This window comes from Podarcis pityusensis, assembly GCF_964106645.2.
Source record: "Podarcis pityusensis genome assembly, chromosome: 14".
NCBI lineage: Eukaryota > Metazoa > Chordata > Lepidosauria > Squamata > Lacertidae > Podarcis > Podarcis pityusensis.
The window spans coordinates 49,442,172-49,447,860 of NC_138039.1; the positions used below are offsets into that span (position 1 = coordinate 49,442,172).

Consider the following 5,689-nt stretch of genomic DNA (forward strand, 5'->3'; position numbering starts at 1 on the left):
AAGCCTACTCACATTGTGCTTAGTGGAGCATAGAATCTCATACTTGGACTAAAATGAGGAGCAAGGATACTAGTTTCAGCCCATCATTCTTAGCACAGAGAGAGACCATAATGGAGTGGAGGAAAGGGCTTGGCAGATCTTTAAAATTAGCTATATTCCCTTTGATCCCAAACGTCCCTTCTGTGTTGGTTCCTTAAATACCAATATGTGAAGTCTGAATAATTCTCCCAGACTTGCTGAGAGCCTAGCACGCCTCTGGGGAGCCAGATGGTTACAGTGATTAGTAATGGGATCGGGCCTTTTGCTTGAGGGACACAGCCTGGATCTTCCTCCAGACTTGAAATGGCTAAAGCTTAGCCTGGATTATCTGCCAGGAATGGGAACTTGAGCCAAGTGCAGACATTACAATTACAACACACCTAAGTCTACCGTCGAATCCCCACAACGGGGTGAGCTCCCGTTGCTCGGTCCCTGCTCCTGCCAACCTAGCAGTTCGAAAGTACATCAAAGTGCAAGTAGATAAATAGGAACCGCTCCGGCGGGAAGGGAAACGGCGTTTCCATGTGCTGCTCTGGTTCGCCAGAAGCAGCTTAGTCATGCCGACCACATGACCCGGAAGCTGTACGCCGGCTCCCTCGGCCAATAAAGCGAGATGAGCGCCACAACCCCAGAGTCGGTCATGACTGGACCTAATGATCAGGGGTCCCTTTACCTTTACCTTTAAGCCTACCATGAAGTAGCATTTTTGTTTGTTTGTACTGTCTAATGCGCAGTTGGCAAATTGGGTCCTTTGCTCTCCACCTCCCAAATCCCAGGAGGTCTTGGCGTCGTAAATTTTCTCAACGGTGTTTGGAATGTTTCCTTGGAGTTCATGGCTTTGAGTGACATTGTGTGTCTGCCAAAACAGTTGATGTGAGCACCTGAGACTGTCTAGCATTCTGTTGTCTGTGGTCGCGCTGGACAGGACTGGAGCCCAAGATGCTCCAGGATTTTGTGTGTGCGTGTGTCTTTATTTTCCCCCTCATCTGTGTGGTATAGTGATTAGAGTGCCAGATTAATACGGGGAGACCAGGGTTCAAATTCCCACTTAGCCATCAAGCTCATTAGTGACCTGAAGCCCGTCACTTTCTCTCAGCCAAACCTACCTCACAGGGTTATCGTGAAGCGTGTGCTCTGCCTTGAGCTTGTTGGAGGAGAAGTGAGGTAAAATGTCATGAATCAATAAACGTGTGCTGTGTTCTTGCCTGAGGAAAGAAAAGCCTCTTCAGTGGAATTATTTTGAAGACACGGAGGTTTGCTTTCTTTCTGCACAGCTTCCATATTCTGTCTTCAGTAACTGGAAAGACAATGCATAGTTCTATTCTAACTGATTGATCAGAGAAATGTATATAAATAACCTGTCTTGTTGAGATAAGTAAGGATTTTCTGATCTCGGGGGCACAATCTTGTATAAGTTTGAATCAAATCTACTGGGGAGTTCCAGTTGTGCAAACCCCGCCCACCTGCCCACTGCTGCTTCCTTGATTCAGTTTGACCTCTGCAGGAGACCTCTATTGTGGATCATGCTCTAAATGACTCTCACTAACACAGAAGTATCAAGGCAACAACTCTCCCCAACCCCCAATGCCTGCTGGAGAGAGCAAGGAAGCTGCGCAATCAGCTAAATTCCCAGAACAGGTGTGGAGCTGCTGAAAGCAGAGGAAGGCTCTTCCAGATGTTGGCAGCTGCCGCAGGAGAGGCCTTCGCATTATCTATGGTAATATTTTCTGAGAAGCTATTTAGAGTTTTGTTTCTGAGTGGGGGAATGGGGGAAGGAGACTTTAAATGCATGCAAACCCTTTTTATGGTGCATAGATATGAAGCAAATGTTGCTTCCATCTGTCCTGTCATTGTAGAGTCTGGTGAATGAGGTTCTCCAGTGCCTCTGCCCTGCTCAACTCTGTGACTGACATAGGAAAGGGATCCTGTTTCCTTAGTCAGGGCAGCGTACTTGTTCATTGTGGCCAGTAAAACGACAACGGAGCCAACATTTTTGGACAGCAGAGCCAAACTGGACATTCTTCCACGTCTATAATCGGATCTGATTATAAATCAATTTGATATGCACATAGCTCCCCCTTAGAGGCTGTTCTTGATTAACATGGAGGGAGGGAGCATGGCCATCCCCTGTCCAGAGGGAGGAACAAAGTCATCTCCCCTTTTGCCTTTCCAAGAAGGACCATCACTGGGTGAGTGAGCACCCGCTTTGCATTCAGAAGGTTCAAACCCTGAGCCACTATCCTGAACCCCTCAGAGGAATTGTGGAAAGGGGGGTCAGATGAGGAGGAATGGGAGGAGATCAGAGAGTTGGAGGAGTTGGACCCATGGGAAGCACCTAGAGCAGAGGTTTTCAACCTTTTTGAGTCCATAACTCCCTTAACTAACTACATTCTTTCTGCAGCATCCCTGTGGGGCTCAGGAGCCCAGTTATGTCGCCCCTTTCCTGCAGACCTGGCAGCCCCTCACCCCTCCCTTGTGGAGGGTTCCCTCAGCCTCCTCTCCTTGGGAGTCCTCTGAGCAGCTGCTGCTGCTGTCCCTGGACTCTGAGCTGTCTCCTCACCCCCACCCCAAAGAGAGGTGCCTCCCAGAGCTTATAGCCAGGGAAGAGGGAAAGAAAGAGGGACAGAGGCCAGTGTTGCCTGCAGCACCCATGACCATCATTCAAGGCACCCTAGGGTGTCACAGCACACTGGTTGAAAACCACTGTCCTAAAGGATTGGAGTATGCTGATTCAGGACCTCGGGACAAGTTCGACCCTGGTGAGGATCCCAGCGGTCTTGGGGGTGGAGACTCTGATGCAGAGAGAGAACCAAGTGGTTGTCAGCAGAGCTGCCTGCCTCAGTGCCACGACATCTCCCAAGCGCGGACTAGGTGACTCAGACACCTTCCCCTGTCAGTGGGGAGCCCTCCTTTTCAGTGGAGGTGCTAGGATGAATTTGACATCTCCATCTCCAAGGATGTGGGGACGACTGTGCCAGTGTGAATGTGTTGTTAGAACCACCCCAATCCCCAAGTGGTGAGTGATTCCAAGGGTTGCGGACACTTACCCCCGAGTTCAGTTTCCTTGGAATGAAGGTCAGCAGAGACTGTGGTGTCTATAGGATATATGGTTTATTTACCCATAAATACAACAACCAGAGCATTAACACCCTAACATACCTTGCTTCCAGGAGAGTTCTAGATCCCAGCACCGAGCTAACATGTCTCTGTCTCTTGTCTTCTCAGCCTGCAGACTGCTTTTGCTCAGCTCACACACAACTCCTCTCCTACTGTTCCCTATCAACCAGTGCAGAGAGAAGAAACGCCATGGTGCATCTGCAGCAGCACAAGCTGATGACTTCATCTGCCACATCTGCACTAAAACATGTCTGTCCCATATCGGGCTCTACAGCCACAGCAGGCGCTGGAACCTTCAAAGCGTTCAACTTCACCTGCAAAGGCAGATTCCTTCATTGTCTCCCAAGACAACCAGCCAGGTGAGGTGGGGAAACACCCATTTGCCCAGAGGGCACAATCGCTTATTGTAGCTCTTGCAACTCAACTCGCTCCTTCGGGATGCTGATCATGGTGCTTAACTAGCTGGCCACAACCATTGAGTAGACCAAGGGACTCGTTTTTGCTCTCATACCTTATGCGCCACAGGAACAGGAGCCCAAGAACTGGGAGAGGCACAGGTGATCCTACAGACCAGCCCCCCAACGTGCTCAGCCAACTTGGAGGAGTGTTTGCTTACTTGCCCAGTCCCAAGACTAAGGATGGTTACTGCGTGAATAGCTGGGCCCCACCCACTCTTAAAAGGAGAGCATTGGGGAATGTTTCTCAAGGATTGGTGTCTTATGGGATTGCTGTAAGGACTGAACCCCCTAAAAGCTCCTTACAAATGCCAGGTAATATGATTGTACGTTGCACGACTTCAGGTGAACTTGAATGAACCAAGCAGAAATTTATTTCTGCAACTGACAGCTAGTGCAGCTATTGATCCAAACATATATATCCTGACATAGTCCTGCCAGAGAGCTAAGACTGGCTGGGGAGACCCTCTGCCAGTGATGTGTAGGCAGCCATTCTCCATGGTGCCCCACCCATGGTTTTGTAGTGGTTCTGATGAAGGAGCCCCAGCTGATCCTGCCCACCCTATTTACTGAAGAAACAGGACCAACCATTTTAATCCATTCCTGTCTTTCTGTCTGGAAATCAGGACATGAAAGCAACAATTTGAGCATCCCAGTAAAATCCAGAGTTCCTGGGCTGTCTCAGGGGCTGTCTCTGGCCATGGCATGGGAAGACCATGGATGTACAGGTGCTTTTCTACACCTGCAGATCTTTCACAACCTGTCTCTGGGATGGTTTGTTCAGTTCAGGGAGCAGCACAATCTATTATTGTGATCTGAAGGTCCTTGGCCTACTTTGGTGGCCAAACAGCTCAGGACTTATATAAGCCTTTCCAGAATGTTTCAGACGTATAAAAATAACACTGTTCTCCCTTCCTTCCCAGCCTGCAGGGGAAAGAGTTCGGAACACTTTGCTCCCATCCAAGGCTAAACTCAGCATCTGGCTGAAGACTCACCAGCCTCCTTGTGTCTGTGACACCTTTTTTGCATTTCTGAGGCTCCATGCAGGGGGGGGGGGAGAGGAAGCAGGTCCTGATCAAATTACCAAAGCAGGGTGTTAGCAAATTTCTTGTTTGCATGACAGAGTAGTTCACACGCTCCTGTGGAAGAATCAGATCTGAGAGTCAAGGAGAGTGTAGTGGTTAGAGCATCAGACAAGGACCTGAGAGAGACCTAGTTTCAAATCCCTGTTTTGTTAGGGCGTGCTGAATTTTTCAACTTTCAAATTCCAAAAATGAGGGGTGCAAAAAGTTGTAACATGACTTGGGAATTAAAAAGGTTAAATTAGTATAATTTAGATTTCCTTGGTAAATAACACGTGTGTAAAATTGTATAGAAATCATTAAAAATAATTGTCACGTACTTGTAGTTATATATTTATATTATTTATATACAGCAGACCCTCGGGTTACGTTACCTTTGGGTAACGTAACTTTCGGGTTGCGAATGCAGCAAACCCAGAAGTGTATTCTTCCGAGTTTCGCCATGCTCACATGCGCAGAAGCGCTCTATCGTGCTGTGCATGTGTGTAGAAGCAGCGCCTCTACTTGCAGATTTCTGGGGGTACATATAGACCCCTGGAATGAATTACATTCATATCCAGAAGGTCCACTGTATTATATACAGTGCTATTTTTCTAGAAAAAGAGGTGCTGGAACTCATCATGGACGCCTCCCTGGTTCTTTTGTAATGGCAATGGCGCCTACCTGAGAGGTGCCGGAACAGAGTTTTGGTGAATTCTGGCTGGGAAAAAACCCTGATTATACATACCTGTATATTACCTGAGACTTTCGGAAGGTAAAATTTAAATTATTTGGTTTTCTAAGAGCAGTTTATGTGCTTCTTAATCAAATGTAGACTTACCAAATTAAATGTTGTCCAATCACAGAACTAATAGCAGATTTGAATTCCCCACACCCATGTTATTGAGACCACTCACTGAAGAAATTTGCAAAAAATAAGTTTCGCCCCTAAAATGACACGTCCTACTGCTCTAGGCATGAAGCGCGCTGGGTGACCTAGAACCAGTCACCATCTCT

General features: G+C 47.7%; 1 long non-coding RNA gene across 1 annotated transcript; it reads left to right on the plus strand.

The window, feature by feature from the left end:
* Positions 1-1,355: 1,355 nt before the first annotated feature.
* Positions 1,356-4,905, plus strand: LOC308463243. Its single transcript, XR_013979529.1, has 3 exons — positions 1,356-1,756; positions 3,265-3,515; positions 4,535-4,905. It is a non-coding gene; the product is annotated as an uncharacterized lncRNA (long non-coding RNA).
* The last annotated feature ends 784 nt before the right edge of the window (positions 4,906-5,689 follow it).